Genomic DNA, 22,977 nt, shown 5'->3' on the forward strand with positions numbered 1-22,977 from the left:
ATTTCCTCAAATAGAGCTAAAAAAAGACTATTATTATTTATGGATTTTATCCAGGAACTAGGATTTATTTTTTACTTTTTCTGGTGTTTATTTATTTTTTGGGGGGGGGGGGAGGAAGGGAGGAAGAGAAAGAGAGAGAGAGGGAGAATGAGTGTGGGAGGGGCAAAGAGAGAGGGACACACAGAATCCAAAGCAGGCTCCAGGCTCTGAGCTGTCAGCACAGAGCCTGATGCAGGGCTCGAACCCACAAACCATGAGATCATGACCTGAGCAGAAGTCAGATGCTAAACTGACTGAGCCATCCAGGTACCCCCAGGAACTGGGATTTAAAGACAGGTATAAAGGTAACTTAGGTATAAATCTAAACATAAATATGATAATTTGTTACACTTATAAAAGTAATTCAGAGGTTATTGCCTTAGCCAACATTTCCAATTCTCTAGTTTTCAATGTATTCAAAGTGTGACATACAAATGTGAAAGATCCATGGTTTTCATGATTATGCCGATATTTATAAGCTAATTTTGAAATTTTCCATTTAAGAAGTAAGGCATTCCACAGGGCGCCTGGGTGGCTCAGTCGGTTAAAGCATCCGACTTCAGCTCAGGTCACGATCTTGCGGTCCGTGAGTTCGAACCCCGCGTCAGGCTCTGGGCTGATGGCTCAGAGCCTGGAGCCTGTTTCCGATTCTGTGTCTCCCTCTCTCTCTGCCCCTGCCCCGTTCATGCTCTGTCTTTCTCTGTCTCAAAAATAAATAAAACGTTAAAAAAAAATTAAAAAAAAAAAAAGAAGTAAGGCATTCCATAAACTTAACAATTCCTACAAGAGAGCTCTGAGCCTTGTGGTCATTCACTTTTTGGTGAAAATGAAACAGCAAGAAGTTTCACTGATATGGCTTTATAGATAAGTTAATTAATTGAATTCAAATTCTGCATAAAAACAGAGTTTGAAGAGTTCTACATATATTTCAAATTTTTAAGCACCCAAGATAGGTTTATTATTTATTTGCAACTTAATCAGAAAGACCCCAGTGGAATTAACCATGTCGCCAATGTAAATGGCACTTACAGAAAAAAAATACCTCGGAAAGCAAGTATTCATATTTAAAGGATTTCCCACAACTTTATGCGCCAGGTAGAAAAAACGAAAAGCAAGTCAGTAACATAAAACCAAGGTTTTTCTCTTCAATTCAAAATGAGGTTAACTATCGATACCTATTAGCTGGAAAAGAGTGTGCTAGGACTTCAAAATGAACTAAGTCGTCAAGCTTGTAGGTTGAGTATACATGAACTTGCTAATCCTAACCATTCTGATCTACAGGAATGGCCATTTCGTTAGTATCAGACTCATACAAATGCAGAGAAGAAATACATGTCTGCCACATATTCTCCTTGAAATCTCATTGAGGTCATCATTCCAACCCTCCTCGAACTCTTTGTTGTGAAAAAACAGCAAGAGGGGCTTTCTGGGAGCACCACAAAGCCAACGGAAGAATGGATGACAAGATCATTGCCTTCGGAGTCCTCCGCACCTTCACAAATTAGACTGCGAACTTCTACTGCATGTCTGAGTGGGACTTGCAATTCCCCACCACACCCACGTCTTAATCCTCCCTTGCAAATGCTCAAGTTTCTATTTCCAATTTTTTTATTGACATATTGTTGGAGCCAAAAAAAAATATTTTTTTCCCTTCTGCCTTCCCATTTGGATCCGTCATTTATTACCTTGGCTTTATGTGCTATTATTTAATAACTTTTAAAGTATTGTAGTTTCTTCTAAAAGGTTCCTCACAATGAAATGGATATAATCAGAGGGTGGGGGGGGGTGGTGGTTAAAAGAATGCCAGAGAGAAAGATGACTCTCTGGGCACACAGAAGAATGCTAGAGGAGGGACCAGGAAAAGGACACGAAGCTGCCAGCATTACAAATGTCCACTCCATCCTTCCTTCTAAATCTATCATTCATGACCAGGTCTCACATCTTTTACATCTTTCCTTACTATTCTGACCCAATGGGACCTCTTTCTGTATGTCTTTATCTGACACTCAGAAATGTATATCTTATATTGTCAGTTGCTGTCCTAGGCTGGGTGACCAGGAATAGACTCAGACTGAGATTGGTGTATAGGAAATTATTGGAGAGGGCTGTGGGCAATATCATCAATAGAGGAGTGAGGGAGGCAGGACTGAGCCAGGGGAGAATCTGGACTGCAATGTGGCTGCAGCAGAGCCCTCAGAGGGTCCTTGGGGAGCTTTGGAGCTGGAATGGCCCTTCACAACTGTCCGGAATTGAGGCAAGGGGGCTAAGCCTGTGTATCCCACTCACCCCCATCACTGGCCAGAAACTAGATGTGAGCTTTCCCCAGAGATGGGTGTTACTTAAGCAAGGCAGCTTCCTACAGTTCACGACAGTGATTGCTGTGAGCAGTCCTGAGTCAACTCTCCAGGAAACCTGGGGGAATCAGTGCCACCATCATGGAGGGGCTAGGGGCAGCACCTCACAGAGCAACTAGGTCATCTTGTTCTAGACATTCGTTGTCCTCAGATGCAGCATAAGCCTCCTGAAAGCAGGCACCACACTAGCATAATATCTCAAGCTTAACAGGGACCTCAATGGCTAAATATCTGGGGCAAGAAGAACTGACAGCATGAAGTAGTAGGGCTTTCTCACTCTAGAAAACACAGGGGCCTGGGACTTCCCAGGGGTAGAAAGTTCCTATTTTGAGGTACCTTTTGCCCGAAATACATGGAAATATAATTGACGCTTGGACAACACGGGTTTGAATTGGATGGGTCCACTGGTACACAGAATTTTTAAGAGTTGACCACAAAAGCCAGAGACATTTCTCCATAGGACCCAATGGAAGGCAATCTGCACAGGGGTCATGGCCGCTGACCTCTGAGGACAAAGGAGGCTCCCTGGTGAGCCCAGGCAAGGGCAGGACCTGGCAGGGCTGTAGGTCACCCCATGTATGGATGGGGAGGTCGGGGAGAGCACCAGGGCTGGCTGTCAGGAGGCTGGGCTGAAGCACAGGAACTTGCCCAGAGGGCAGGGATGGCATAGCACCGGAAGCACCTCCCCACTTTGCCCCCAACCCTAGAGCAGCACCTCAGCATCTCTGCATCCGAAGGCCAGTGCACTCATGTGTGGCTTTGGCTGCTGATGGCCACCCATTATTGGTGGGGTACCTCCAGGCACACAGGGCAGCTGTCCCTTCCTGCAGTTCCCCTGGAAGCTAAGTCCAGGCCCTTGCGCCTGTCCCAGCCTGGCCTGCCTATTCATGGATTTTTTTTTCAAAAATTTACATACAGCACTGTAAATATATATTCTCTTCCTTAGGATTTTCTTATCAACATTTTCTCTTCTCTAGCTTACTTTATTGTAAGAATACAGCATAGAAGACATGGAAAATACAAAAATATGTGCTAATTGGCTGTGTTACTGGTAAGGATTCTTGCCAATAGTAGGCTATTAAGAGTTATGTTTTAGGGAGTCAAAAGTTACTGGTGGATTTTCCACTGCATGGAGTTGGGGGGGGGGGCTTGCCCCAAGCCCTTGGTTGTTCAAGGGTCAACTGCAATAGGTAAAATATGAAGCTGATCACCAGGAAAATATAACCAGGCACCAGCATAAGATAAACATATGTAAGGGTCAGGATGAGCAGAGAAATGCAAAGCTGAGTGCAGGCTGGTCTTAAAGCAGGCACACAAAAAAATGAAAGTTGGCTTCCTGGTGAATATCTAATGACATGCTTGGCATGAGCAAGGGAGCTGTCGTTAGGAACACTGATTAAAATAAAGGTTTGGTTACAACTCCCCAGATTTTAAAAGGATGCTGGGAAAGAATGTTCTCCTGACCACTTTGTGATTTACAGTTTACAAGGAAGGAGCTGTGTGCTTAGGGAAGAGGGAGAACATGGATACCCCATACCTGGGAAGCCCAAACCCCCAACATCATCACAGGAGAGATCTCTCCGTCTCCACTGGGATCCCATAGGTCCATGTGGGAGCAACGGAAAAGTTTTAGAGAGATGAGCACAGAGGGTGTGGAGAAGGAGAAAGCTAGAACCAGAGCAAGAGGGCTTGGGGCGGAGACCAAGGAAGCCTTCTTGTTCGATTATTAGTGAACAAACAGTAATTCAAAATACATGAAGAAACACGAATTCGTCGAAGGTAAAATGAAACATGCAACAGACTGAAATTGACTTTAAACTAAGTTTCTTGGGGTTCCCCCAAAAGAGAAATAAGGTAAATCCTGAAAAGTGAACAAGAAATTGTTTTTTCAAAGACAGAAGAAATGAAATAAAATAGATGACACTGAAAACAGCAACGAAATGTCTTAGAAATTTAAAATATGGCCATTTAACTAGTGAAATAGATCAGCAGGTAAGCTACCCCCTAGATTGGGTGGAGGCCAAGATAAATTCAGTGAACTGGATGACAGTATTGAGGACCTCATGCAGAACTCAGCACAAGGTAACAAAGAAGATGTAAAACAGCAGTCGAGAGCATGGAGGACAGACTGAAAAAATTCAACATAGATCATTAGGAATTCCAGGAAAGCAGCAGAAACAGCGGGAGAATTATTTGATGAATTGCCTTCCATTTATTTGTAAACGTATTCATGAAACTACTGTTTTGCAACTACTATGTGAGAGACATCTTGTTTAAAACTTCGGTGTCTTTGGATAGAACAGGACATACTGTACCTTTGAGATCATACATGTTATTGAGAAGCAGAAAATATGCTAGGTACATCAGAAAGGTAATAAAAACTAGAAAGCAACTGGAAATGACATTTTTTTTCTTAAATTATTAGCAACCATGTTTGAAACATACAGTTGACTCTTAAACAATGTGGGGTCAGGGCCACTGGCCCCCCCCACACAGTAAAAAATCCACATATAACTTTTGATTCCCCCAAAACTTAACTACTAATAGCCTACTGTTGACCAGAAGACTAACCAACAATAGTTGATTAACACATATTTTGTACCTTACATGTATTATATACTGTATTCTTACAATAAAGTAAACTAGAGGGGAAAAAAAGTCTTAAGAAAATCATAGGGGCGCCTGGGTGGCTCAGTTGGTTAAGCGTCCAACTTTGGCTCAGGTTATGATCTCACGGTCCATGGGTTAGAGCCCCATATCGGGCTCTGTGTTGACAGCTTGGAGCCTCAAGCCTGCTTCGGATTCTGTGTCTCCCTCTCTCTCCCCTCCCCCACTTGCTCTCTCTCTCTCTCTCAAAGATAAACATTAAAAAATTTAAAAAAGAAAATCATAAAGAAGAGAAAATTTATCTATAGTACTGTACCATATTTACTTGGAAAAAAAACATACACATGGGCTTGCATACTCCAAACCTGTGTTGTTCAAGGGTCAACGATACATACATGTACATGAGCATGAACATGTAGAGTGGGGAAGATGCCAAAACTTTCATCAGAATTGGAGATTCTAGGCCCTCTAGCTCTAAGGGCCAGATAGTACATATTTTAAGCAAGGACACAATTCTGCCATTGTAGTGCAAAAGCAGTCACAGACAATCCATGAGCAAGTTATGGTTGTATTCCAGTAAAATTTGATTTATGGAGACTGAAATTTGAATAAAAGGTAATTCTCCTATGTCACGAAATAATTTCAATTGTTTTTTTTTTTTTTGGCAATTTAAATTAACTCACAGGCCACAGTGGTGGGTAGAGACAGTGTTGGCCTGTGGGCTGCAGTTTGCTGATCCCTGCTCTAGTAGAAGAAAGCACATTTGAAGTCAAAAAGAGCTGTGCTTTGATAATCAAGAAATTTCCTAGTAGGCTTTGCACTGATTCTGTGATGTCTGAGGGTCCTTCCACATTTGTGGAGAAGAAACAAAGCCCAGTATGACTCATCCATACCAGGTGTCCCTGTCTCCATTCATGTGGCTCCGTTCCCTGGAGAAGACCTCCCCACCCCATCCACTTCACTTTCTCTAATTTCCCCATTTCCAAAAGGAGGTCAGGCCAAAAGCCAGAACTCAGGTTGTAGATATATGCCTAATTCTTTTTTTTTTAACGTTTATTTATTTTTGAGACAGGGAGAGACAGAGCATGAAGGGAGGAAGGTCAGAGAGAGAGGGAGACACAGAATCCAAAACAGGCTCCAGGCTCCGAGCTGGCAGCACATGGCCCGACGCGGGGCTCGGACTCACGGACTGCGAGACCATGACCTGAGCCGAAGTTGGACACTTAAACGACTGAGCCACCCAGGCGCCCCTACCTAATTCATAATTTTATGAGGTAGTTGTTCTGTTGTGATGTTTTACAGAAGGAGAAAAAACGATAGGCAGGTAGAAATGTATTAATATACACAGAACCTTGTGTAAGCACACTTAAAAATGTCTGCTTAAGTCTCAAAAGCTGAACTATGGAAAGGAGGCCAAATTGGAGAACTCAAGCACCCAAATAAAATGGCTTTCCGTGCACATTCTCAGGTCCCTCCACAGGCAGGTTTGGCAGAGAACAGGCCAATACAAGCATCCAACGTGGATATGAAGAAATTCCTTTAGTAGGATCAATTGATTAACCAATCTCACTCAAACAGAGGAAGGCATTTCCAAGTGCAGTGAGCACTGGGGCTCCCTCATGGAATGGTCAATGCCTTTGCATGAAGTCAAGGGCAGAGATCCAAACACAGGAGACAGGAAGTTGCTCAGCCTTCCGCAGACCCACCCCAGTAATGAGCCCTGTCCTCGTCCTTCCACGTCTTCCTTCTGGAGGGGAGGACAGCACTTGGAGGCTGAATGATACAGTTAGATTCAAGAACATGTACGCTATTTACCAGAGCACTGAGAAAAGCTTTCATGTAAAAGTGAAACCTCTGAATTGGGGCTTTCTGCCAATTCAGTAAACAAACTATAGGACAAGGGAAGAGAATTAATAGTTGTTATTTTTTGGAGCTTTTCTCTCTCTCTCTCTTTTTTGTTGTTGTCTTTTAAACCATGTTATGGCTTCTGCAACTTTGACTCTAAACAACTGATGGTTTCCATGTTTTTCTGCCAAGACCTGAGAAGTGTAGGCTGTGAGTGCAGGCCTATCCACTGCAGAAACTCCCTGTCTGCAGACATCTTCTGACTGCAGGCATGTCCTGCCCCATGCCCCTGTAAGTTCCCAGGGGTCTACATATTGCCCATGGGGTGGGTAATAACACCCCCAGCACTGGGAGTAGGGGGCCGGCTACACTGCCCCCTGGTTCCCTCTGGATAGAGATCCCACAAATTTCAGAGTGAAACAAAAAAAAAGAGAGGAACTTAGATATTTACCAGACCCTGCCCCATTCCACCTCTGGTTCTGGGATTTCACAGATTACCCAGACTGAGTTGTCCCCCCACACTTATCCTCAAGGAAACTGCATAACAACTCAATGTATCAGGGAGGTGGCTTTTGGGAATAAAAAGCCTTAGTCGTGTTTTAGATGATTCCAACTATGGGAAGTTGTCCAAATCGTAAGGGAGAATTTTTTTAAGGAAATTGTGAACTTAATGGTCTCATTTCTAAGAACTTCAGTGACCTCCATAATTCGTTGGTCAGGGATAGAAAAAGCGCCTTCTGAAATCTGTGCTTCCCAATTCTGACTGCATTCAACACCACGCAGGCTTGTCAGAGAAGTCCTTTCCAACATCTCGTTCCAGATCATTGATTTGTGTCTTTCTTAATGTTGACCAGACTGTAAGTTCCTTGAAGGTAGGAGCCAAATATCACACCTCTGTAGACACTCCTGAGTGTCTCGTACAGCACTTTGCACACAAGAGTCCCCATTAAATGGTTACTTAGAGGACTTAATAAATGAAAATCACACAAATGAGAGAGAACGTGGTCCTTGTGTACTGATCCCAATGTATGTTGGCAAGAACGTTTCACATCAAGCCAACAAGAAGTCTGCATACTTCTTGTTATTTTACTAAGCCAGTTTGCCAAATTCTGCACCAAGGGACCCACAAATGGTAATGAATGGGAGAAAACAATCAGGTTATTGAGTCCATTCCCCTTCAAGGCGGGCTCGTTCCCTGTGGAGTATTCTTCCAGCAATTAGCTTTAGATGTTTTCTGTACAGAGTTATTCTGCAATCCCTTCAGGAAAACGGTGAATTCAATTCTGAAAAAAAAAAAAGTCTGTTCTGCTACACTTCGTTCTCTTAGATCTACCCATATAACTTCACCTTTGTCTTTTTTTCTTTTGCATCTCTTCAAAAAGGCGAGTTTAGTTCCACACGTATTGTCAGGCATGGATAGATGGAGGAAGGAGTTACTGCCTTCAGCTTCATGTGGATAGAGAGACTCGGAAAGTTGGGGGGAGAACTGGAGGTGTCCCCACACACCTGAGAGTGGCACTCACCAAAGACAGGTGTAGATGAGTGACCGTCAGCTTGCTTCCAGCTGTTCCCCACCTTCATCCTGCTTTTTTTCACATCTGCTTTTCCATTGGCGTGAGGCGCCCAGATTTGCTGGCCAGGAGAGTCTTTCTGCCCTGGCTGACTGGTCAGGAGAGATTTCCGTGCTGTTATCATGTCGTTTTCCCCACAGGGAACATGCACCAGGTTGCTATGACTAAGTGCATTGTGACCTGCAGTGTTTATGTTCCCCGTTCCTGAGCTCGTCAGCCAGCACTGCCTTCTGTTGGTTGGTTGTGCTCACAGCACCAGAGGAATGACTCATCTGCAAAGGCGGGAGGGGGGTGTGGGTCCTCCAGTAAAAGGCACATATTATCCTCAACGTCTCTCCCCAGAAAGAGCCTAGCACATTCTCAAAAAACAGCCTTTTAATTAGTTTTTTGCCATTGCTCCATGGGTATGTTTTCATTTATCTATGAAACTGGCAAGAAGACATGCCAATTTCTCTTTTTAGATTGTACATCTGTCTCCTTCCTTTTGCTCAGGTCTCAGATCAAACATTTAAACCCATCTCTGGTCTGCAAGCTAAAATGGACACCATCTCCCCGCCCCCAGGTGCTCATGTTACCCTGCCTTGCACACCTCACCACTTGCAATTACCTTAATTTGTTTCTTTTTTTTATTCTCTCCCCATCTCTATCTCTCTGTCTCTATCTCTATCTATAGCTCTCTCTATCTCTATCTCAAATGTAAGCTTCACAAGTCCAAGATCCTACTTGCCCTGCTTGATTATCCCTGCACCCCCAAAGCACAGAAAAGTGCTTAAGTAGCACACAATAAATATTGGTTGAATGGATGAACGAATGAATGAAAAGCAACAGGTGAACGTAAGAAGTCATGTGCTGATGTACAGCTGTTACCACAGCCATGTGGAGGACATAATGTAAAATCTTTAACCTTCACCAGGGTAACAGATTGAAAGAAGCAGGACATTAGTGCATGGAAGGGAAAGAAATAGGCAAAACTTGTCTCCTCCCAGTTATATTCATTGAGCTAAAAAATTTACCTACTATTAGTTTATTGGCCTTGCATTCATATCGACATCCCTATATCTGCTGTGAAACAGAGTGGCCAAATTCACAGATCCCTCCTTCCCATCACCTTCAAGTTCATTCATCCTTTTCCTTCTTTCCTTCCTCCCTTCGTCTCTCCCTCCCTCCCTCCCTTCCTTCCTTTCTCCCTCCCTTCCATCTTTCCTTCCTTCCTTCCTTCCTTCCTTCCTTCCTCCCTCCCTCCCTCCCTCCCTCCCCTCCATCCTTCCTCCCTTCCCTCCCTCTTCCCTTCCTTCCTTCCTTCCTTCCTTCCTTCCTTCCTTCCTTCCTTCCTCCCTTCCCTCCTTCTTCCTTCCCCATTCTCTCTCTCTCTCATACACACACACAAATTCTTAAGATGCTTCCCTTTTAGTTTTTTCTGTTGACATTTGAGTACATCCTTAATATTAAAACCCTTCCTAAGTAATCTAAAAATGATCTTAAAGTACTTTTACTATATCACCTATTTTTTTTTTCATTTTAACCAGGACTTACATCATTTAGAGGAAAAAATATATGTGCAGAGATTTTTAAAGAGTCCTCAGAAACAAAATAGTAAATTGAATTCCCACATTTAGTCATTACAGACTCAATTTTTAGAGAAAATACACGCAGCTCCCACAGGTCATGCCTAAACATAAAAGCTTTAAGTCACTTGTCTAGACTGAATAGTGAAATACATATTTAGTGTAAAATTCAGTGAGTTTTGGCAAATGTCTGCATCTGTGAAACCATCATGACAAGATCTACAACATTTACACCACCCAAAATGTCCTTCACACCCTTTCTAGTCAATTATCACCCATCTTAGAGATTTAAAAATCTCAGTGCACCCTAAGCATAATAAGCTCAAAGAGGACTCACCATCATACTCAAATTACTGAGAGTCTAAGGTAAAGAGAAAAGCTTTAAAAGAGCCGGAGAAAAACACATCAAGGGAGAACAATCACAAGATTTATGACTGACATCATCAAAAACTATGGAGGCTAGAAGATACCGGAATGACATATTTATTATACAGAAGCAGAGAGGGAAAGGTTTTTCAACCAAAAATTCTACAGCTAGTGAAGCTATCCTTCAAAGGTGAAGGCAAACATGAGGGCATTTTTAGACAAACAAAAACCAGGAGGATTCACAACCGCCAAAACTGTACTGTAAGGAATGCTGAAAGTTCTTCAGGAAAGGAAAATCGCACCACCTGGGAACTCCGATCTACACGAAAAAATGAAGAATACAGAAATGGTAAGTATGTGAGTAAATATAAAATTCTGACTCTCACCTACACCAACTTCAGTCCGAGTCTCACTGGCTCCTGACTGCCCTCAGAGAGTACACCTTCTTCCTCATTTAGCAAGTGCACTGTGTAAGCGACAAAGGGGTGATACATGTACCTACAGAGTAATCCATGAACCCGGAGATCCTTTGTCCAATAGTTTTTCCCATCAATCACTTTGTGGGTATCGAACTCCCTAAACTTAGAAATGTCCCCTTGAAGAAGAATCTTTTTGCCAGATCATTTAGAAAACGACCAAACTACCTTTGCCTTCTGAGCCTGTAATACACATTCCAGCCATAGCAGGGACCTTGTGCTAATCACCCAAGATGCTGTCTCTGGACTGAAAACAGACCAACCAACACCAGAGCGCTGGCTTCTGTCTAACCAACAAACATCAAAGTTAATTCCAAATACATATGCCCTTGTCTTAATTAGTTCACACTACAATGGCTAGTTAACTCTTGTGGCCACTTTGCCTCCCAGCTACCTGGACAGTTTAATGACTCAGTGATGATTTTCCCAGTTCCTCAGTTGTTTTCCTATGGACATCTGTCTTTGGCTAGGCACTGGGCCCTATTTTTTATTGGGTTCACTGGCTTCTGCCATATATCCCAGCTTTGCTACTGATAATAATAAATCTTCCGGCTGATTAATTCAATAGGGAGATAGGCACAGAAACTTTTTCATACAATAATTGTTTTTACTAACTTCTCATAGTAGCCCTTACGCTTCATTTATAGGATTAAATTTGCTATATAACGACTTGTGATTTTTGCTCAAGTCCTTCAAAATCTGTGACACACTCTCTTACTACACCAAATCAGAGGTTGCCTCAAGGCAGAGATTGTGGCTGGCTGTTCTTGAGGTGTAGTTGTCATTTAACTGGACACCATACACCAAGGGTTTTTATGAAATAATTATTGACTAAGTTTGAGTCTCTGAAGGGTGCAGGGATTCGCAGAGATTGCTGCGTTAAAGCTACTCAGGGGCCCTCGCAAACAGTGTGTCCAGATTCCATTCTCAGAGCTTATGATTACATTGCTCTGGGATGGGTTAGATCATAGGCTTGTTGTCAAGTCTCCCCGGGTAATTCCACAGTAAGCCAGGGCTGAGGAACTTTCCTATACAGAAAGTTCTGGATGAGGGAAGGTGAGGCCTGGCTGGGCAAGAAGGCTGGTCAAGGTAAACTGTAGAAGTGTTTTAGAGGTCTTAATAGCTCTTAATTTTCTAAAGATTACCAAACTTCATTTGTACTCATACAGATGAATATAACAAGTGGGGCACCATACAAATAAATGTTATGGGCCAAATTGCGTCCCCCTCAGATGCTTATGTGGAGGTCCTAACCGCCAGTCCCTTGGACCGTGACTGTTTTTGGAGACAGGATTTACAAAAAGGTAATGTTTCCTGTAAACTAACATGAGGTCGGGGCGGGGTGATAGGGGAGGGCTCATCTAATACACTTAGTGCCCTTATAAGAAAAGGAAATTAGGACGCAGACACACACAGAGGGAAGATCATGTGAAGATACAGGGAGAAGATGGCCATTGGCAAGCCAAGGAGAGAGGCCTCAGAAGAAATCAAGCAGTGCTGACACCTTGATCTTGGATATCCAGCTTTCAGAGCTGTGGTACTTTGTTATGGCAGCCCTAGAAAATGGGCACCTGTGGGCACTGCACGAAAAGAAAAAGATTATGAAGGAACTTCCGAACCTTCACTTCAAGATGTTCTTCAACAATAGATCCTTAGTGAAAGGACTCATTGCAAAGCGCTACATAAAAAGTAGCTTTAATTCAATAAATATGTACTAGGTGCAATGGATTGCACCTGCCTTTGAATAACACATAAACCAGAGAGAAATAAAGGCCCTTAAAGAGATCATCCCTCCATCCTTTGGTTTCCAAATCTGTCAAATTGAGCCATTCAAAATACTCCCTATCTGCTCCCCAGATTCTATGCAAGATCATGATTTATTGCTTGTAAAATGCTCTGAGAAGGGGAGCAGGCTGTATAAAAAACAGGAATGACAGACACCTAATCACACAGTGAAGTCCAGGATGTGACCTCACACTCTTCACATACATCCATAAAGTCTCTGAGGACAGAAACGCACCAATGGAACTCATCTTTGTTCTGTGTGTGAGTGAATCAAGTCACTGATTCAAAGGGTCTTAACTCACAAACGCTCACTTATTCTCTAGCTCTGTTTTCTTGGAAAACCTCAAGTTGGAATGGGTGGCTCTGAAAAAATGGAGAGAAACAAAATTACAAATAGTCATCTGTAGTTCATTAAATAATATAAGAACCTAATATATTGACTATTATTTTGCCTTCCTGATAACTGCCATGAGGATGGGGCTCTTGTCTACTTCCTATGTGTTCACACACTTGTCCAAAGAAGTACTTGGCCCAAAGAGGAAGCCAAATCAATATTTTTTAAAAGAATAAGTATATTGTTATAAACATCCTCCTACTGAATCAACAAAGAGATGAAATGTTAGGTTATTCTTTAATTCACTGAATTTATTTGTTCATTCAACATGTATTCATTATACATTTATAGTAGATAAGACATTATGTTTTCAGTGTGGAAAAACAAAACAAAACAAAACAGAGAAGGCACAGCCCTTAACTACAAGTTGCTATACCCAGTCCCTTAGCTATAATATGCAAGGACCTTCCTATAAACTACAAGGATAAAGGACTTAGGAACTTTCAAAACATATATTCATCTCTCTGACATTTTAATTTTCAAATTAAATCTTTTATTTCTTCATTCATTCATCTATTTGACAAGGGTTTGTTTCCACATGTTCTGTTTCCTCTAAGTGTACTTTGAAAAAGAGTCTTAATTCAATTATATTACCAATGATTGAAAAATGGGGTTAATGTTATAAGCATCAGTATCAAACTCATTTCTCCTGGCAACTGGAGTCAGACTTTTTTCTCTTATGTAAATCAGAGCATGAGTGCATGCTAATCCTTTTCCTTTTGTAGTAGGATGAAACTTACATCTCTAGCTAACAAAGACCTTGTTACTGCACGTATTAACACAATATTTACATTTTAAATATGCTAGATTTTACTTTAAGCCTCTTACATATAAAAACCACTAGAATTCTATCTTAATTTTTAATTAAATTTTATTTATTTAATTTTATTTATTTTGAAGAAAGAGAGACAGAGTGGGGAGGGGCAGAGAAGGAGGGAGACACAGAATCTGAAGCAGGCTCCAGGCTCTGAGCTGTTAGCACAGAGCCCGATGTGGGGCTGGAACTCAGGAGCCATGAGGCCAAGACCTGAGCCGAAGTCAGACGCTTAACTGACTGAGCCACCCAGGTGCCCCTAGAATTCTATTTTAAACAGAATATTAAAAACCTTGCAATGGGCATTCCTATTTCTTTTCTAGCATAATTATTTTCCAGCACTCAACTGCTAGAACCTCACTGAGAAGATTCACAGCCTGGATAGCCCATACCATTGCCTTGGAAGAAATGCCCTTGAAATAGGCAGTTAGCTGCTCTTTCACTTGCACTCCCAACGAAAATTAAGTCCACAATCCTTGATATAGCTAGGACCACCAAAAATATTAAATATAAACGTGCATAAAACTGAAAACTGGTACATTACCAATGGATTTCAGTGTATTGTCCCTTAGCAAAAGGAAAAAAAAAATTAGGTTGTGTTCTATTTTTGAAGGTGAAATATTTTCAAAAGTATATAAACCTGAATGATTATTACTTGTAACTTTAGAAAATCATTACCAGCTTCCTCTTTAACTCCCTTAAGTGCTCCATTATGACATCTAAATGTGAGCTAGAGCATCTACGCACAATGTTTAATGAACATGTTTTTTCTCAAGTACCACACATCCTCAAACTAAGGTACAGGAATCATCTATATTCCCAGCACCTAGGACACGTACAGCGTTCAGTCCTTATTCATCTCATATCTAATTTCTACAGACACTGTGAAAGCCTATTAAATGCCTCTAGATGCTAACAACCTTTAATTAGGCTTCATTTCTATTTAATAATTAAATAGATTCAAAAACTTGTGTGAGCAATTTAAATGTAAATGTCTGATTTTCATCAGATGTGCTAGGCTGCAAGCTCAGGTGGCAATTTAAGTTGATTTTTCTCCATTCCTCATTACATGACACCATGCAAATGAAAACATCTTTAAGCCAGAAAATAGACGGCCATCCTTTTCTATCCATTAGTCCATAAATGAATGTAATGTTTAATTTGATATACATTAGCACTGATTATCAGTGCATTCTTTCAAAACATTAGATTATTCATAGATCCTAAAATTTTCTGATTAAATCTTTTATTTCTTCATTATCCATTTGAAAAGTTACCTGGCAAAATAATGGCCCTTCAGGATGCCCATACCTTAATCCCCAGAATCTGAAAATATGTTTCGTTACTTGGCAAAACAAACAAACAAACTTTATAGTTGTGATTAAGTTAAAGATCTTGAGATGAGCTTGAAGTACCCACGCATGCCCTGTGTCATCATAAAGGCCCTTACCGGGTTAAGATGAAGGCAGGAAAGAGATGGCATCATGAGAAGGATTCAACCAGTCATTTCTGGCTTTAAAGATGGAAGGGGCCACGAGTCAAAAAAAAAAAAGTGCCCTGGAAGCTTCTAGAAGCTAAAAATGACAAGAAAATGGGTTCTCGCCAGAGCCTACAGTAAGCACTAAAACCCTTAGTTTCAGCCCATTTCAGGCTTTAGACCTCCAGAACCATCAGAGAATACATTCATGTTGTTCTAAGACACTAAGTTTGTGGTAATTTGTTAGAAGAGCAGTTGATCTTGACTTTACCATTTTCTATTACACTTCAGTCACTAATTCAAGATCATCCACATACCAGAAAAAAATACGCATTTTTGAGCAACTGGGGAGGTTGTGAATAGAGCAGATGGACCGGCTGCTACCCCTACGAGTTGCAGAGCTAACCACCTAATGGTGAACAATGGGATGCAACATTCTAATTCATTAGGAGCACTGCAAGGCACGTGGGTGGTCTGATGTGGGCCTCAATCCGAAACTAAATGATCTCTTTCAGGTGGTGATATGGGAAACCTAACACTTAGATAAAACATGTCAGAGACACTTCTACCAGCTGGATGGTGCCCAAGACCGTACTGTTTCAATCCTCAAATGCGTTATTCCTCTTCAAATAGAGGTCATTCAAAAACACAAAGTTCCAAAATCCATCCAAGGTCTATAGAAGAAGTGATACCCGAGAGCTAATGGGACTTTAAGAACCTTGCAAGTGGACTAAGAAACCCAGAGGAACAGAAGGTAAGTGAAAGTTTATTGGCTCATGAATATAGGGGTCATCTACTCAGTCCCAAACAAAACCCAGAACCTCTGTTGGCATTAGCAGCTCAGAGGCGCCATCACCTGCAACAGGTGTGGCCATAAATCCAAATGACAGACACCTGGGCCCCTGTCCCATGCCTGAGAGTCCCAGCATCACCAGACCTCCCTGATTTCATCTAGAAATAAAAAAAAAAAAAAGAGGGGCGCCTGGGTGGCTCAGTCGGTTAAGTGTCCGACTTCAGCTCAGGTCACAATCTCACGGTCCGTGAGTTCGAGCCTCGCATCGGGCTCTGGGCTGATGGCTCAGAGCCTGGAGCCTGCTTCCGATTCTGTGTCTCCCTCTCTCTCTGCCCCTCCCCCATTCATGCTCTGTCTCTCTCTGTCTCAAAAATAAATAAAAACGTTAAAAAAATTAGAAATAAAAAAAAAGAATATTCTCCGGCAATCAAGATTTATCACTTTTCCCACCTTGTCCACTTGGCTGTTTGACCCTGAGGAGCACAGGGCACAACTCTTATGTACCTTAAGCTACAGAACAGAAAAAACTGGTATGTGTAATACTTCATTTCTGTTAACTGGCACGGCCCTCTATGGCAGACTTGAATTTCTTATGGAAAATTAAAACCCAGACACACATGAAAACCCCTGCATGAGTGTTCAACTTAAAGGTTTTTTTCTTATTTAAGTAATCTCTACACCCCATGTGGGGTTCAAACTCACGACCCTGAGATCAAGAATTGCATGTTCTTCCGACTGAGCCAGCCACATGCCACTCAACTCCATATTTTAGACATTATTTTGAATATAGAAACCTTTCCAACTATTTTGTAACATTTCCTTGTTTCGGTCACCGCATTAGTGACAAATAGCTAGGCATCAGACACAGTGCTGGTGACACACTGGCACACGCCCTCTTCCTTCTTGCCTTGTTTTCCCTCTCCTTCCTCACCTCCTTCAGTTATTTTTCCCTCTTTTCCTTCATTCTGGTACACTGAAACCAACAAGGACAACAGAAACTTTTATTAACCTATGTTTATGTCTCAGTGTTGCAAATGTAATCAGTACTGTGGGCAGGAGGAAGGAAATGAGCCTTTGATGACTCTCTAGGGAGCTGGACTCCCACGGGGAGAGAAACAGAAGTCGAGGGGCCAAAATGGGCTGGACAGAATGACAGTGAACCTTATATCACAATAACCAGACAGATATGAACAGTGAAGTTATGGAAAATAAGAGCAAAGAAATAGGCACAGACAAGGCACAATGAGGACAACCTCTGTAGGTAGGTAGTTCATGAAGAACAGGCAACAAGGTAGGCATGAAAACAAGAGATCAGGTGACAAAGAAAGAGATATAAAAGTTGCATGTAGATTGACCCTTAGAAAGGGCAAAAGCAAAAGTGTGTAAAAACAGACACAGGGTATTAAAAAGATCACTTATAATTATAAAAACTGTATCCAGGTGTAGAGTATATTTTTCTTGGAGGCATATTCCCTTCCAGTTTTTATCAACATGCATGAAAGTTTTATGTATTTATTTAGCTTTTTCTTTTTAATTTTGCAGATGTGAAAAGTTCATCATTTCATACTCAAAGCCTTTATGTTATTTCCTTCTCTCCTCAGTACTGATTTTTAATGAGGACACTCTGACCTCCCAATGTTTAAGCATAGAGTTGGGAAAGATGCTGGTGAGCAGAAGGGAGGGTCAGGGGCTCCCAGAGGGTTGGTGGAAGACAGAAACAACCTTGGATGGAAGAATCGGTCACACAAAGCTGGGGCAAATTCTCACCAGCAAGCGGCATTCACACATCTAAATGGCTTTCCAGGTGATGAGACATGGAATTTAACTTTGAGATTTTTCAAAGGACAGAACTCAGGAAAGTTGCCGAAGTCATCAAGAGACGTGTTTTCCTCTCTAAGGTCAAAACTTCCAAATGTCAAATGGCTGGATTCCCTGGAAGCCAATGAGTTCCTTATCTGACCGGACGTGTTTAAGTAGAAATGGAGTGACCTGTTCATGGTAACACAGGAAACCTCAGCTTTAACAAGAGAGTTCTTCCAGAGATAACCTCGAATGTCCCTTACGGTTCTGAAAACGGTGGTATTTTTATTACTCTGAGGAAGTGCAAATGACTTTCACTATAACACATTTCACTGCAAGTAGGTAATCTTTATTAAAGTATGAATGCTTTTTATTTACGTCCACTGGGATAATATAACATAATAATACCTATTTCAATCATTCCAGGGATGGAAACATGCTATAAAATTTCACACCTATTTATTTTCTTAGTGTTTATGATAGTTGCATTGCATAATGATTCTTAAGTATAAATGAGATAGCATCACGTTGCCCAAACGAGTGCTCTTCCCTCTGCCTGGAACATTCTCCCTTAGGGTCTTCTCATCCTCCAGTTCAGACCTCTTTCTCTCAGCCCAGAAGGACTCTTGTACAAATCACCTCCTTAGGCATTATATTAGCTTCTTGTGGCTGCCATCAGGAAGCACTACAAACTGGGTGGCCTGAAACAACAGAAATGTTATTGCCTCACAGTTCTGGAGGCTGGAAGTCTGCAGTCAGACTGTCGGCTATACTCTCTCTAAAGGCTCTAGGGCAGAGTCCTCCCATACCTCTTCCAGCTTCTGGGGTGGCCAGCAACCCTGCGTTCATCGTCTTGCAGCCTCATCACCGCAATCTCTGTCTCAGTCATGACGTGGTACTGAGTTGTGTGCGTGTCCGTGCACATGTGTGTGCGTATACATCTCCATGTCTCGCTCTCTTCCTGTTAGGACACCACCAGTCATCTTGGATTAGGGCCCATCCCACTGCAATATGACCACATCTTAACTAGTAACATATGCAATGCCCCAGTTTCCCAATAAGGTCACATCCTGAGGTGCTAGGGGTTAGGATGCCATCATATCTTTCTGAGACACAATTCAGTCTGTAACAGTTATCTTTAATATAACATGTCACAAGTGAATCTCTTAATTCCATCCCAAAATGCTTCCCCATCTTTTTATTTCATGTCAGTAAATATCACTATAATCCATCTAGTTGATCAATGCAAAAGCGTGGGAGAAATTCTGGATGTTTCTGCTTCCACCATACTCCACATCCAATCCTTCAGCGACACCTGCTGAGTTACCTCCCAGAAGTCCACTAATCCATCCCCTCCCCCATCTCCACTGACAGTGAGCCCAAGCTGCCACCACCTCTGTCCTGGACCATGGAAAGCAACAGCCTTCTAAGGAGTCTCCCTGGTACCCCTTTCACTCCCTTATCATGTATTTTTGATGGAGGTCTTGTAAAGATGTAGATCTTCTCACATAATCACCAGTAGGGGATTTTTAAGTATAAAACCCTTTATTTAAGACTTCCACAACACTGAGAATGAAATTAAAATCCTTATCAAGGCCTACAAGATCCCCAGTGACAACCCTCCCACACTGTTCTTACACTGTTCTCCATCATCCACATGGGCTTCCTTTCACATCACAGGAACAGGTAAGCCTTTTACCAACTGAGTGTTTTTGCACTTCCTGGGTGGTAAATTCATTGAGACCGTCAGCATGACTGGATGTTTTCCCTCCCTAAAGTTTCAATCTAAATGTCCCGTCTTCTTTTTTTTTTTTTTAATTTTTTTTTTTTTTCAACGTTTATTTATTTTTGGGACAGAGAGAGACAGAGCATGAACGGGGGAGGGGCAGAGAGAGAGGGAGACACAGAATCGGAAACAGGCTCCAGGCTCCGAGCCATCAGCCCAGAGCCTGACGCGGGGCTCGAACTCACGGACCGTGAGATCGTGACCTGGCTGAAGTCGGACGCTTAACCGACTGCGCCACCCAGGCGCCCCTAAATGTCCCGTCTTCTAAGGGGCCTTCCTTGTCTTGTCACACCAAGACATTGTTTGGGCTTCTCTCCTGGCCTTGTAGCAATGTTTGGTATCGGTGCCCTTGCCATGCCTCAAACTGGTCAGAATGCCCTACATCCTTGCCCCTATACACACAAATGAACAATAAATGCTGGTTTTTGTATATCAGTGGGATACTGGGATTGTGTGTTATGCAGCACAAGTTGACTTACACACTTTCTACCTCACTATCCTGCTTACTTTCTTCATAGCACTAATTACAACCTATAATAGAATTCTGTACTTGATCACCTCCTTGTTGATTAGCTCTCCTTAGACAGTAAATCCATGAAGACACAAGTCATCTCAGCCCCAACGCTGTGCACACGAAGTGCTTTGTAGAATGCATGCAGGAACTCTCTTTGGGACTGATTTTATTTAGTCTTTATTTGACCCAATATTGTACTCTCTTTAAAAAAAATGCTTTCTATGAAACAAATTAGACACTTCGGCTTCAATTTCCTAATTCTCAAAATGTGGGATTTGGAGATTGGCTTAAAACAAAACAACTCTTCTCTCCGCAAGGAAAGACAACACAGAACAGACCACTTTCAAAAAGATTAGATGTGACTTTTAATTATATCTTATGCCATTTCATGGCTTTTAATACTTGTCCGCAGTCCTCTACTGTCTGATGGGCTCCATTAACATCTTAAAATCACCACCAGAGCTCTAGGGTTCCAACGCTCCAGACGATTCAACAGTGTTCAACCAGGCATTTCCCACGGTAATATTTCTGCTTAGCCTAAACTGAATTGGCACTTGGGGTACAATTATTTCCCATCATTGGTTCAAGCCAAAACGAAATGCAAAATTAGGTATTTCTAATTTGCACATTTGCATACGAGCTGTTTTCCTGTCTATGCCTGGCACTAATGAATTACTGTATTTTTTCCGGAAAAATTAACTCTCCTAGCTCTTGGGGTTGTGGACAAAATCATGGCAGGCAGCTGGTGTCCAAACTGCCCAATAATTGCAGAGTAGTGTTTTGAAAATATTAAAATCACAGGTCTCTAGCAATTTTCTAACCGCTAAATGTAAGTTGGGAATAAGGGACAGGCAAACTCATAGTTTCTATTTCACAAAGTGAGCCCTGTCTTTTTAAACAATTAACGGTCTCATTACGATCATCCTTTCTTAAAGCCTGAGGCCTCACGGGTAGCTTTAAGAATACGTGAAATTCCCAAGTTACTAACCTGCTACTGTATTCTTCTGTCTTACGCTTTGAGTTATTTTCTTATGAGCTTTCAAACCCAAAACCAGAAGAAACAAACTGACATGAACCCTAATGGAAAACAAAGAAGTGCGTGAGGTGAAAAGGTAAGAGAGCAGACAGGGATTAAAACCATTTCATTACCTGAGGTGGAGATAGTGGCCTAACCCAGGAGCACCGACCGACATGGGTCCACCATAGGCAACAGGGTGTCTGGGCTAGGCAGAAAAACCCCAACCCCACTGAGGGGTCTACAGGGATCTTCTGGTTCATAAAAGAGTTAACTCCAACCATCTCCACCTGTCCCCAAACCACACCATCTCAACCAGCTCACATGTCACAACCCGGAGGTGCCGGTCACAGGGGCCGGGGAGATGGGCAGTCCCCTCCTGGAAAGACTCAAGCTGGTTTTTCATAGAGTGAAATGGAACGTGATGTCACTTCCCATTTCTTGGTCTCCTTTGCTTTGGAGGAAACACTTCCTGTCCCCTTCAACGAACGCATCACATGGCAAGCAGTCCACGCGGTCTGGGTGTTTCTGAAAGAAGGTCTCGTCTCCTCCTCCACGCCACACAAAGTTCGACGTGCGTGTCTTCATGGTGGCGGGGTTGGGAACGTGGGCTGAGCTTCTGTGCGGAAGCTAACGTTCCACCCTCTGATGGCTTTCTGCCTCCACCTTGTATTCCCTTGAGGATGAGACACAGCGGCTTGAAAACCCCTGCATGGGGCACCTGGGGATCTTCTTTCCCTCAGCTCTCATTATCTAGTTCACGCAAAACTGTTGGTGGAATAAATGAGAAACGTGTGTCCTTTCCATCCGTGCCTTCATTAGCTCATTCTACTCAGCACGTGCACTTGAACACCTCCAGGGTGCCAGGCATTTTTCTAGAACTGGGGACTACAGACATAAGTGAGGGAAATGCCCGGCCCTGACGTGGCTCCATTCTTCTTGATAATTTTTTTAAAGAAATTTTTAATGTTTATTTATTTTTGAGAGACAGAGACAGACAGAGCACGAGTGGGAGAGGGGCAGGGAGGGAGAGAGGGAGACACAGAATCCGAAGCAGGCTCCAGGCTCCGAGGTGTCAGCACAGAGCCCGACGTGGGGCTGGAACTCACGAACTGCGAGATCATGACCTGAGCCGAAGTCGGACACTTAACTGACTGAGCCACCCAGGCGCCCCCTCCATTCTTCTCGATCTTAATAGGACTGTCCAGGTGCCCGGTGTTCCTGGCAGCATCCTTTGGCCTTCCCTTCTTCTAGCTGTTCCTCAGTCACCCCAGCAGGGCCTCCAGCATGAGGCAGGTGAGCAGGAGAGCAGCTCATGAGCAAACCCCATGCATTCACCCTGTGTTCGCAATTTCCTCCAGTTGCCAGGTTTGAAGTGCTCTGTGACCTGCCTCTACCAGGGCTCACTTCGGCAAGCGGGCTGGTTGCGTGAAAGCGGGCGACGGAGGGAGGGCGCTTACAGTTGGAGAGATGCTGTCAACCCTTCCAAGTTCCCGGGTCGCTAGAGGTGTGGCCTTCTGCCCACGCAGGGTCACATGCAGCGACACAGCACGCTGGCCGCTCAGATCTGGCCTTTGGACAGGGTGTGACGGTAGCGGCCTCTGCAAGGAAACTGCTCAGTTCTGGTTCTGAGAAACAAATATGAAACTCTTAAAAAATTAAATACAGAGTGTTGATGGGGGTGGGGGGGCGCTGGCTGGGATGAGCACTGGGTGCTGCAGGTAAGTGACAAATCTCCTCCTGAAAGCCGAGACTACACCGAATGCTAGCTAACTT

At 42.7% G+C, this 22,977-nt stretch overlaps 1 protein-coding gene and 1 long non-coding RNA gene across 10 annotated transcripts in view; both read right to left on the reverse strand.

Annotated features, from left to right (window-relative positions):
* LOC102966393 (piezo-type mechanosensitive ion channel component 2) overlaps positions 1–22,977 on the reverse strand; it is a 468,901-nt gene that overhangs the window by 322,846 nt on the left and 123,078 nt on the right. The gene's annotated exons all lie outside the window — the stretch shown is intronic.
* LOC122232350 lies at positions 10,484–21,259 on the reverse strand. 2 transcript variants are annotated; one of them, XR_006209709.1, is made up of 4 exons: positions 21,175–21,259; positions 18,696–18,847; positions 12,844–12,971; positions 10,484–10,666 (listed from the first exon to the last, which is right to left on the reverse strand). It is a non-coding gene; the product is annotated as an uncharacterized LOC122232350 (long non-coding RNA). The 2 variants fall into 2 exon arrangements; XR_006209708.1 differs by lacking the exons at positions 10,484–10,666; positions 12,844–12,971 and adding an exon at positions 18,265–18,587.

This window comes from Panthera tigris, chromosome D3 (genome assembly GCF_018350195.1).
Source record: "Panthera tigris isolate Pti1 chromosome D3, P.tigris_Pti1_mat1.1, whole genome shotgun sequence".
Classification (NCBI taxonomy): domain Eukaryota; kingdom Metazoa; phylum Chordata; class Mammalia; order Carnivora; family Felidae; genus Panthera; species Panthera tigris.